Raw genomic sequence first — 12234 nt, 5'->3', positions numbered from 1 at the left:
CTTACCTGATTGCTCCCTCACATTTCACTTCACTTATAATAATGTGTCCTTTTCTTTTATTTCTTGCTTTACTTGTTTATTGTATTTCTCCATCACTCTATTTTAAATATCAACCAGTCAAAGGGCTTGTGTGCCTCATACACCAACCATAGAGTCAGCTCTTCCAAGCCAGTGTGGGGCACATTGTAGGGATTTAATGACTCTCTCTTGAGGTAGTAAATGGAGGGGAAGTAGCGTCAGATATCAAAAAGTGAGACAGTAGGCAAATAAGCAAAAATTGGGCTATCAAAGGAACAATTCAACAGTGCAGGTAATTCAATAATTCATAATAAATTCTAATTATCAATGTAATAGAAAACAGTATTTGGGGGAACAATAATGTTTTTTTTTCAGAAGGTCATTGAACAATCACTAAGCTGGTAGGGAGCTGATTATAATTTAAATAGGATAATTAGGAATGAGATACCATATGGTCTATAAACATTTTCACATCCATGAGAAAAAAATAACAAAAATAATGTCTACTTTCCATATATAACTGTAATTAGACATTAAAGTTTTTTCTCTATTTATTTAAAGTATATGTTCACCCTCCAAAAGAGTTTCTTGAATATAATGACAATATAAAAATATATTATCATTAGGTGTACTTATCTAAATGTATCCTTGTCTCTATATGTACATACAGATGTCATTATAAGTATCATTAAAATAATACACTGTCCATTCTATAAGTCTAACAAATAGGGGTATCACAGTAAAGTTTTGGGAAGAAAACTCATGCCTTTAATCCCATATCCTTTTCATGAATCTAGCTCATTGATGCAAAATATTAAACCATTGAACAAGAAAATAGATTCTATGCAAGAAGTAGTTTCTTTGGAGGTAGGAAATTTGTAGTACTGAAGACTAGATTGTCTGAGGATAAATTCAAAATAACCACTGAAGAAATAACATGAAGATTTAATTCTTTCCCAAGGGAAATTGTAAAGAAGAACAAATGATTTAATGCTAACCTAAAAGCTAATGAGCGTTAACTGTGGAATAAAAATTTCTAAAAGCTTATTGTACATGTAATCTTTTGGCTGTTTTCCTTTATCAAAATAGCTGCTGAAATTGTAAGGGAATTTGTATATATCTTTATATTCTGCTTCAAATATTTTTTGTTGGTTGTAAAGAATTTTGCAAACTATGTGTGTGAATGTCTTTTTGAATTGCTACATTGACACAAACCTCCCTTTTCTTTTCTTTCTGGGTTTGATAAAATAAATCTCCAATAAAAACAAAAATGAATTTAGCAACAGGTGAAAGGCAAAGGCAAGTGTCATTTCAACAATATAAACACCTTATTTCTTTCTATTTAAACATCTTATATGTGGCTTTTGCTCTTTTCTCCCTTCTGGTTCACATATTCAGGTGATAGAAGTAAATGTTATCATAGTTTCAAAAAGCAAATAAAATTATTTGACTAAATTTGAAATTTAAGTTTCAGTAAAGTGACAATAATTACTCTCTTACTCCATGCCCTTGTTTGGCACTGTTCAAATGATTTAGAAGCTTTTTCAAATTTATGTGCAATATATGCCAGTAGGTGGTGGTAGTATTTTCCACAAGACTACAATGCTATTAGTAAATAACCCCCAAAATAGAGATCATTTTTCTGATCGTCAGATATTCCTAGAGCAATATAGAGACTTCAGAGATTATCTTTCCCAAGTTGTACTACTAGATTCTGTTTCAAAGCAAAACTAGGCATTTTAACTAGTGTATCAGATTTTTGGAGGTGAAGGGGGAAGCCTCTAATAAATTTGGGAGGCTACGGATTTAATTCCAAGACATTAACCATTACATTTTTCTTTTCGAACAGAAGCCAGCCATTAAATTGAAAAATTGAAATTGAAGATATAAAAAGTGGGGTATGCGTATCCAGCTAGTGAGTGATTTTAACCAGATTTTCTCCTTCATCATGGCTCACTTGCATTGTGAATACTCTGAAAAAGACAGCTTTTGTGGACTCTGCTGTGTTTGTTGCTCCTACAATGTAATGCTATTCAAAGGGTCTGATTGTGTATTCAGATATCACATACATATTGCCCTGGGTCTGGGATTTCCTGTTACTCTGAATGATAAAGATTCTTTCCTATTTAAAGTACAATTCACCCATTGTGTCTACATATATGAAAGGGCACCTCTGTGGGATATACATAAGCAGGGGAAGAGATGGAGAACTGAGGGGATGCATTAATTTGGCAGATTATTGGGGGAGAAAAGGTACTCTTAGGAAGAGGGACAAGAGAGGTGAACACTAGAGATCATCCCATAAAGGAACCGACTTCAGTTTGAGAAGGGTTGGTTTGGAAAGTGATCTAGAATTTATGACCTTCTGAACTGTATTTTTAAAGAGTTTTTCTGACCTTAATTTAATCCAGTTTTCAGGAATCTAAAATACCCCTTCCAGTTCCCTGTCCAATTTTATTTTTAGAAATCAGGAACTGGAAGAACGTACAGAGAATGATTCACATTTAGAAAGCCAAGATCTCTTTAAATTTGGATATGAAGATAGGAGGACAATAGTTTAGAACCATGCTTCTCTCCAAGTCTGGCCCTGGGATTGGCAGCTTTGGCATCACCTTGGAGCTTGTCAGAAAGGCAGAATCTCAGGTCCTGCCTCCCCCCAGATCTACTAAATCAGAATCTGCACTTTCACAGGATCCCATGGGGACTTGTATTCGCACCAAAGTTTGAGAAGCACTGATTTAGAAGATTCCTAGTTAATGAAACTACTTATTTTTTTCATAGGGTGGAGAAAGCAAAGCTTTGAGTAGTCTTTGTATACATTTCAGAGTCTCAACAGAATATCGCATCTAGAGCAGGAACTTCAGTCACTCAAGGTCTTGATTTTCCTATCTTAACTCTATTTGTGGATTCTTTTATACTGTAATAAAGGATTAAAAATAAAAATTGAACAGATGGCCAAACAGAAGAAAAAAAATCAGGAGGGTGCTGCAATTTTAGGGATGACTGAATCTTAAAGATCATTTAGTTCCTCGGTTCCCCTGTATAGGCAGCCAGTGGCAATGTCCTCACATATTATGCTTCCATCAGGACTTGGTGACTAAAGCATCTTGAAAAGCTTTGCACATAAAAACTGGTGTTGCAGCTCTTTTGAAGCCAAGAGGAAAAAAAAAAAAAGCACCAAAATTTTGGAAATGTCCGTTAAGGGCAGCAGAATGGAAGCAGAATGACCTTGTGAACTCCAGTTAGTTTTCAATTGTTCTACAGGGTTTCCTGTTAAAATGAGTCTGGAAGTGTTTGGAATATATTAGAAGCATTTTAAAATAAATTAGTCAGTTATTACTGTTCGAAATGCCCATCTTTTTTTAAAAAGTGAAAATAACCCATTGTTATTGTATCCATTCCCAATCATAAACCTTTTGAGCAAAAGAAATTCAATAATGACTGTATTCCAGTTTCAATACCCTACATGACATGAGTGCCTCCCCACAATTATGCTAAATAGAGATTAACACAATTTTAAAAGTTATGGAATTTATATAGTTCATTAATTCATAATTACTCATTAGCAATAAAGCTTAATCCAAAACTATTTAGCCTAAGGTATCAAAAGAGATTTTAACAATAAATTGGATCACAGTATTATAAAGTATATTCTAGGACCCAGTGTGAGACATTCCAGGTAGAGTAGATATGCAAATAGTTGCCTGTTGCCTTCATTTTGGTCAGAATATTTGCAGTGACATCCAATTCTGATTCCAGTTTTACATTCATCCACCTTCAATGGCAGAGAGCTACTTTTTAAAATGGATTTGAGACTTTGGGAGTGCTTCAATCAGTTATTTTACTAAGGGAAAAAAATTATTGCTAATCAAAAGAGTCATTAGTACTGGCTGTTGTTACTACAGGCTCTTCCTTATGGGTTTCTTCAGTTGTCACCAGCCTAGGGCTGGTGCCAACACCAGCCCAGACAATCTCTCCTGCTTCCCCTACAGTGAATCTTTGCAAATAGCCTGTCTATGAAGAAACCCTTCTGTAGATATCAAATTTTGAATATGGTATGAGTTTCATTTTGAGACCCTGACAGATTCAGGAGTATATAAAAGTAATTTAAAATTTAAATATATATATATATATTTAAACCAAAGGAATCGAGCTGTTTGTCAACTAGCTTGTTAGTAGCAGACCTGTATAGAAACACCATGATTTATAATACTCTTTCTCTCTATATCAAGTGGGAGATTAGATGCAGAAATAATCAGTTCCTGGACATTTTTCCCCCTCAGTGCATTCAGAGAATATCAGTCTGTGTATTTGGAGGTTATACCCTGCCCCAGGTCTCTTTCCTCTAAAAGGTATTCAATGGTCCAAAGCCAGACCAGGCACACTGTCCCCCTGAAATAAGGAGGCACAGTTTTCCTTACTATTATCACCTTAAATTTGACTTAAATGTAGTTCATGAAACACATTCAGTACCAACCAGTGACTTTTCATGACTCTGCACCTTTTCCTACTTTTTAAAGGGATGCTATAGACATAAAGGAAAGAGAAGGTGAGATCAGGTTACTTTCACAAAAGCACACGTGATATCATTGATGAAATATTATTCAGACCACCAGTTTTTACTTTAATATAATTGTTTTTATATGCCATGTCATAAGCCCTTCAATAAACTAAATGTGGGATTAAAAAAATCAATTGTCTACACGAGGTATCTGCTCATCTAATACATATACACACATAAATACATATATATTTACATACATATTACCTACATTCACACATGTATATGTTCATTCTGTCATCCATCATGCATTTATTGAGATACGTTACACCCCTACACTAAGTTCTCTATGTTGAGGTGGGCAGCAAACCTCCATTTACAAAAGCCTGGAAAGTCAGAGATAACAATGTGCCTTTGGAAACTAGAGCAGGAGGAAGAGTATATTAGGTCCTAAGTAAACACTTGATGGTTAGTTCAGCAAAATTACTAGTAGTGAGCTTGCCCAGAAGCACTGCTTATCAATCCAACATTTTATCTTCATTATTTCCCATCTTAAATTCATGTTGGTGTTCAAGACGACTTTCTTTAAATGTAAATATCCAGAGAGATGATTAAACTTCATCAGCTAACACTTCTCAGGATTCTCTAACCACAAGGTAAGGAGAACCTATGGTGATACAGTACCAGATAATGCCACAGACAGAGGACAGAGTTGGTAGGAAATGAAGGTAAATAGCCACTAAGTCAAACTTGACTTTTCTCATAGGATAGCCTGGGCCCAGGGCTGTGAACATTTTCCACCCTATTTGGAAGTTTTCTTGAAAACCCTCCTTACATGACTGTGATGCTCACTTTAAACTTCTGACTTGATAAAAATAGTATCCTTCCTCTGTTTTTTAATCTCACACTGAGGAGGTAACCTGCACCTCAGGGCTAGTCGCAGGGGTGTCCTCTCTAGGCAGAGTGAGTGGGGTCTGTCCCTGAACCCCTGGAGCAGGAATTGGCATCTGCAAAGGAAGTGGAGGAGGCCTGGGGGTGGAATCACAAGATCGTGAATCAGGTAAGCAGGCATGAAAAGTCACTGTGCAGGAAACAAAAAAGTCATAGAACTGGGTGTTTGTGCAGCATGCTGTGTGGGAGTAGGAGAAAAGGATCTTTTTTCTGGGTCAGGAACCAAATTGAATACGTTTGCAAAGACCAGTTAAGTCATCTGACGTCAAGAAGTTGCTGCTGCTTTTGGGGCCCAGTTGCCTTTTCACACACGGTTTAACTTATACTCTGTTTTTGGGTGGAGAAATAAACTAGGGTTGAACAAAAAATTTCCCCTTCCTCTCTATCTGCCCATGTTGACTCAGTTCTCAGCCCTTGCCCCTTAGGATGAACTAACTACGTTTTCTTTCCTTTTCCACTTTTGTTTTTCTCCTAAAAGAAGAAGGTGTTGATCTTAATGGAAGAATGTTACATCAAGATTACAGATTCAGAGAATAATTAGAAGGTGTCTTAACTAATCATCCTTGTGTCTGGGGAGGTATCCATCAATGGTCTCATTCTGAGATTTGAGAATGCATTTTATTTTTCCAGAATTATGCAAGCATGTGAGAATTAGTGATTATACACTATGGTCATTTAAACATTTTCTTTCTTCCACAATAGAGTTATATTTGCTTAAACCAGAAAACGTGATGTTGACAAAAAACAAAACAAAACAAATTTCACTTGTGTGAAGCAAAGACATTTTATTAATAACAATCATTTGAGTGTACTATGTGTTTTTTTTTAGTTTTTATTTTTGATTCACTTCAATATCATGTGGCCATAAGTATAAGGACTCCTTAAAAACCATGTCTAAAATATGTTTTTCTCCTCAGTTATAAAAGTTCTGAATTCTGATTATGGACATTTGAAAAATATAAAAAGAAAAAAAAAAAAAAGAATAGCCCCAAATCCTACTGCTGAAAAAAAGGTCACTATTGGGTGATAGTTTGATTTATTTTTTTCAAGTTTTTTTTTTTTTAATTTTATATATCTATGTAACTGTTTAAACCCAAAGCACATTATTGTGTATGTAAAATTTTATTAGGCTATATTCTAATTTAACTGTTTTTACATAACTTTTTTTCCATTTTAGCATATTTTTAGTTGAGTTCATAATATTCTATTATGGAGCCCTATGCATGAGCCTGAATACAACCAATCACAACATTTATAAATGAGCATTCAGTTTTCCCAGTGGTTTAACTACTATAAATAATGCTGCAATAAACATGTTCATGGTGAATCTTTGGATTTCTGACAATTTTTTAAGATAAATTTCTGGAAGTAGAATTAATGTGATACACAAATTTAGGCATAACAATTTTTACATTTTTAATCAATTTTTCCAACTATTTCTACCTTTCCAGAAAGTTTATGAAAATTTATATGCCTATTAGTAGTTTAGGAGAGGTCTTTCCCAGAAAAATACATTTTTGTTTAAAAAATGTATTTGATTTAAGTGTATTGGATTGCTGATGAGAATAATTTTTGAAATAATACATTGGTTAACTCTCTTATTTTGTGAATCTCATTTATTTTGTTCAATATTTTAGTGGAGAGTGGTCTTTTTTATTGGACTCAACAAGCTTTTTAAAAAATGAGAGTAACACCACAGGTCTATTATATAATTTGTAAAATTTTCCTTAGTTTTTGTTTACTTTAGAACTTTAATATATTACTATATAAAACTTTAATATATTACATTTAGAAATTCCATTTAATGTTATAGTTTCTTAGCTTCTCATTTGTGAATTCCTCCATTGTTTAGAAATTTAGAAAGATTCTACATATCACTGATTTCATATTCATCTAAAATGCTTCTATTTAATGTTTTAAATTAACATTTTAAGCAACAGGGAAATAATTTTAACATTGGATAGAGACAAATGTTTCTTATCTAGAAACATTAAACTGATGTTTCAGCATCATTTAGTAAGAATTCTTGCTAGAAACTATTGAATCATGATGTCAGTTCAATAATACTCCAGATTATTTTTTTTTTTAATTTTTTTCTGAGTTACAAATCTGATATTTTTGTCTGTTTATTGGTTTTACAGCAATCCACACTTTTAAGTATGAAAGCTGAATAATACATTTTAATATTTTATAGCTCTAGTGTCCACCAACCCTTTTTTTTTAGAAGTGTCATGTGTGGCTTATCCCACTTAATTACAGTGTGCATTTTTTGTTTACAGAGCATCTACTTAGCCTTTTTGTTTTAAATTAGGTTTTTTTTTTTAGATTTTTCTTTATTTTGGGGTGTTGATATATTCTACTATGAACAAATGTGTAACTAATACAAATTTCAAGACTAAACTTTAGAAATACACGTCAGTGAAGTTATGTGCCCATTGTCACTCAACAAGCCAGTAAATTATAGATCTGGAATCAGACCTCATGTTATTACAAATTTCCAGCCTGATGCTTAACCCACTGAAACTCCTAGCTGTATTGTTTATAGGCTGAAAAAAGGCCCGCTGTGGGACTCCTGGCTCACAAGGAGCTTTTTCCTACATGCTGTGGAAAACCTCCCTATTGGCTTGCAATAATTTCTTAAAGCCTCCATCCCAGAGAGAGAAGGAGCTCAGGACAATACACTTACCATGCCATCTTATCTTTGTGCATTAGAAAATAAAATAATGTTTGAAATCTCTATTTCTATGGTTATAGAAATAATCTCTCTGGGGATATGTTGGGGTTGAAAAGGGCAGGTTCCTGGAATGTTATGGGGGCCTAATGATATGTCTGTGATATAAAGCAGTTTCTGATATTTTCCAAATGGATTATTGTTCATGTTTAAGTGATTACAGCAGTGATTTAAGCCAAACTAAATATTCTCTTTCCATGGTTTACTTCAACTCATTCTAATCCCTCTTCAGACGAATTTGTCCAATTTTGATTTTTATTTTCTCGTGTGGGTATTTGATCATGTGGGCAAAATTTACGGGGTGAAAAGAGTGTGAAAACTGAACAAAACAAACCCCCCAAAACCCCAATAACATGTGGTTGGTAGGAGGTGGAGGACAGGAATGATTGCAAGTGTTCTAAGAGAAAAATGACACATTGACTAGGCATCAGAAATCATTTCTTGCCAATAAAAATTTCTGAAACTGTGGAATCATCTCTAAAAGAAATGATTGAAACCTCTTGTCTGAGCCACTTACAATTGCACCTAATAAAGCTTTTGAGAACTCTATACTGTTAGTAAGAGATGATGACCTAATAAGTCCAGTTCATTGATTCTGTGATAATCTTGGCAAAACCTACTCATGGAATAACTTCATAATCAAATCTAAGATACCCTGCAAGCACTATATAAATTTATGTCTCCAATTTTTAGATGACTATTTAGATACATTCTTGTATTCATAAAAATACTTTTTTTTCCCCTCACAAAAGAATGTGTTCATCTATTACGGGGTAAAGAAGCGATTTGAAAAATAAAATACAAACACAAAACAGTGATTTATCAAAATATAATATCCAACAGCCCTGATGCTTGTTTCTAGCTGTTGGTGTGGTTATCTCAAGACCAAAGAACTATGTTAGAGAACCAGTTATTATTTTATCAAAATGAAAATGAAGAAGGAGGAAGAAAACATTCCAAGCTGACAATCTGCATGTCACATTTCAAAGTGATGTGATTTAAAACAGCTTATCTATTAAGTGCTCAAATTAGAATTTACAAGCAAGTAACCAATTCTACCTTGGCTTTAGCATTGCCTCTGGCACCTTTATAGTATGAATATCTGAACAAAACTATAAGAGTTTCCCTTCTGGTGCCTGGAAAACTTATTAACTATTTCATATTCAAGGATGTTCAAACTTTTTAACTTTTCCCAATGTGAAAAGTTAGTGCTAACGCTGGTCTGATTGACTGAACCTTGTGTAGTTACTACAAAAGGCTAAATTGGCAGCTCTCTCCTTTTACCAAATATTGATTCCCTTTCTAAATCCTTTCATGTTCTAAATTAACCTGGGGATTTCCACCTTGACTTCTTTACTTGCAATGAGAAATGACATGCAGGAACTTTCCTGTTAACTTAGCACGTGGGACAGAATTTGGTTTCTGTAATGGTAAGCACAGAGCCCTATAGAGAGCTTCTAAGCGGTGAGAGGAAAGGAAATTGGAAGGAAGAACTGAAGATATTTTTCTCCTATGAATTAACACAAATACAGATTTATAGCCTACACATGTGTTTTGTTTTTACTGATGGTTGTAACTAGGGACACCTGTAAGACAGAGCCAAAGGGGAAGAATTAAAAATAAATGGAAGAAAAACGCAATAATAAGCTGCATTTCAGAGCTTGATTTGAAGCCTGGTATGTGAGACTCTAAAATTCCCCTTTCCTGGAAAATGTTTTATCATTTAGCTTATGTAATTTAGCATACCGTATGAAGGCTGAAATATGACAACGTTTTTTTAAAAAGATTCTTTCAGTATTTCCAACAGAAATGTTGAGCTAAGTGTAGAATTTGTGGGATCAGTTAGCTTATAAATAATGATCCTTTATGCTGGCATTGGGAAATCCCTGTTCCCACAGCTAGTTCAATAAGGCAATTAATATCAATAAATGCTGAAGAAAGCAAATCTCTATTCACTTTTGTCTGGATTAGTTAACATGAGAAAAATCCTATCCCTATCCTGGAGTATTTAACCTTCTCAGAGGAAGACATTCTAATGAAAGGTAAATAAAGTATGTTTTTGACATATGCTCCTCTTGTACTGTGTGTCTGCTTACTATAAGATGGTTGACCTTTCTGCCCTCTCTAGAAAGTTCAATGTGGTTTTCTATTTAGATTAGGCTCTTGTAAAAACTTGTGTTGTCAATACACCTCAGCATTTTCTTCTACTATCCCTAAATTTACTTGTTATTTGGATGAATTTCATTAAAAGAAACACAACTTCCATAATTCAGATATAATGTTTCTTTTCTACTGCATAATGCTCATGCATTTCATGTAGAATAGCTCACGTGTACTTCGAATTCACATAGGATATTCGAGAGAAAGAAATTTTTCTGTGACATGGCATGTTTTAGTGAACCTCTTAAAAAGAATCTACACAGTGGAAAAAAAATGCTTTGTCAAGGTGATGGTGAAGTTTCATTGACCACATTGATAGAGATTTGCGCATTCAGACTTTCACAGATCAGCATTCAGTAAACCAATGTCACGGAACAGCCCTGAACTTTCATTACATTTGGCTAGATTATTTAAGATTTCACACATGAGCAGCAAAAAGCTTAGAAGAAATTATCCTGTAGTGTCCAAGAAATGTGGTAATAAGGTAAGAGTTGAAATACGTTGTTGGCATAAGGAACCCATGGTTCCTGCTCTATATATAACACACCCAGTTTCGTCAGAGTTGGCTAAGTGCACTCTTTCTGACAGTATGGTGATAACATACTGCAAGAGTTGAAGTTGCCAATTCTTCCACCTTCATTCTACTAGCAAAGAATTTTAAAACAAAATTTCAATATTGCTACAATACCACACTCCTCTGCTAGTTTCCCCAAACTGACAAACCCACTCTGACTGTTTATAAATTTGAGAAAGGAGAGATAGCTAACCTTAAATATACTTAACTAAATGAATGTGTGTGTATTTGTTAGTTTTATATATGCCAAAGTTACATACAGTTAAAATTTGTGGTGAGGTGCCTATTACTAAGTCATAGGCAGGTGATAGTTTAATTTTGAAATGGAGTAGTCATCTCAAATCAGTGCCTTAAAGTTCAAAAACGTAAACACAGGCAATATTATTATTCTCATTACAATAGGTTAAAAAAATTGTCATCTTGTCCATGGGAATTGAATAAACAAGAAGGCAAAATTTCATATAGTAATTACATTTAAAAGTTACATTATAGTAAATGGAGTGACGGGGTTTTTTGTTTTTTGTTTTTTGTTTTTTTTTTAAGAAGCTGAAGATTTACTTCTGCCATGTTAAATGAATATACTTTATGTGGTGAAAAAATATCAAGAGGAAATCATACTGTATGGAAAATGAAAGGTCTATTAGCATTTTCATTTTTCAACTTTCACATTAGTGGATTCTTTTAAGATTTTTGTGTTTAATCCCATTAAAAAGTATACTTTAAATTTTTTAATATATACATTAAACTATGTTCAAAAGTGGATGTATTCTTGATGTTTAATACATTAAAGTACAAAATGTATTATTTAAACATTTAAATTTCAGATAATCGTAAATTCACATGCAGTTTGAGAAATAATGTGGTGAGATTCCATGTACCATTTACCCAGTTTTCTTCAATGGGAACAACTTGTATAATTACAAAACAGTATCACATGCAGAATATTTACATTGATACAACGCACTGATCATTTTCAGGTAGTCTCAGTTTTACCTGTACCTATTTGTGTGTGTGTTGGGGGGGGATATTTAGTTCTACACAACTTTGTCACATTTATAAGTTCATGTATCCACCAGCAAGGTCAACGTAATGAAGAGTTCCATCACGACAGTCATCCCTCGCATTGCCCTTCTATAATAATACTCACTTCTGGGCTTCCCTGGTGGCGCAGTGGTTGAGAGTCTGCCTGCCAATGCAGGGGACACGGGTTCGAGCCCTGGTCTGGGAAGATCCCACGTGCCGCGGAGCAGCTGGGCCCGTGAGCCACAATTACTGAGCCTGCGCGTCTGGAGCCTGTGC

Source organism: Eubalaena glacialis, chromosome 1 (genome assembly GCF_028564815.1).
Source record: "Eubalaena glacialis isolate mEubGla1 chromosome 1, mEubGla1.1.hap2.+ XY, whole genome shotgun sequence".
In the NCBI taxonomy this organism is placed as follows: Eukaryota; Metazoa; Chordata; class Mammalia; order Artiodactyla; family Balaenidae; genus Eubalaena; species Eubalaena glacialis.
This window is presented reverse-complemented; position numbering follows the sequence as displayed.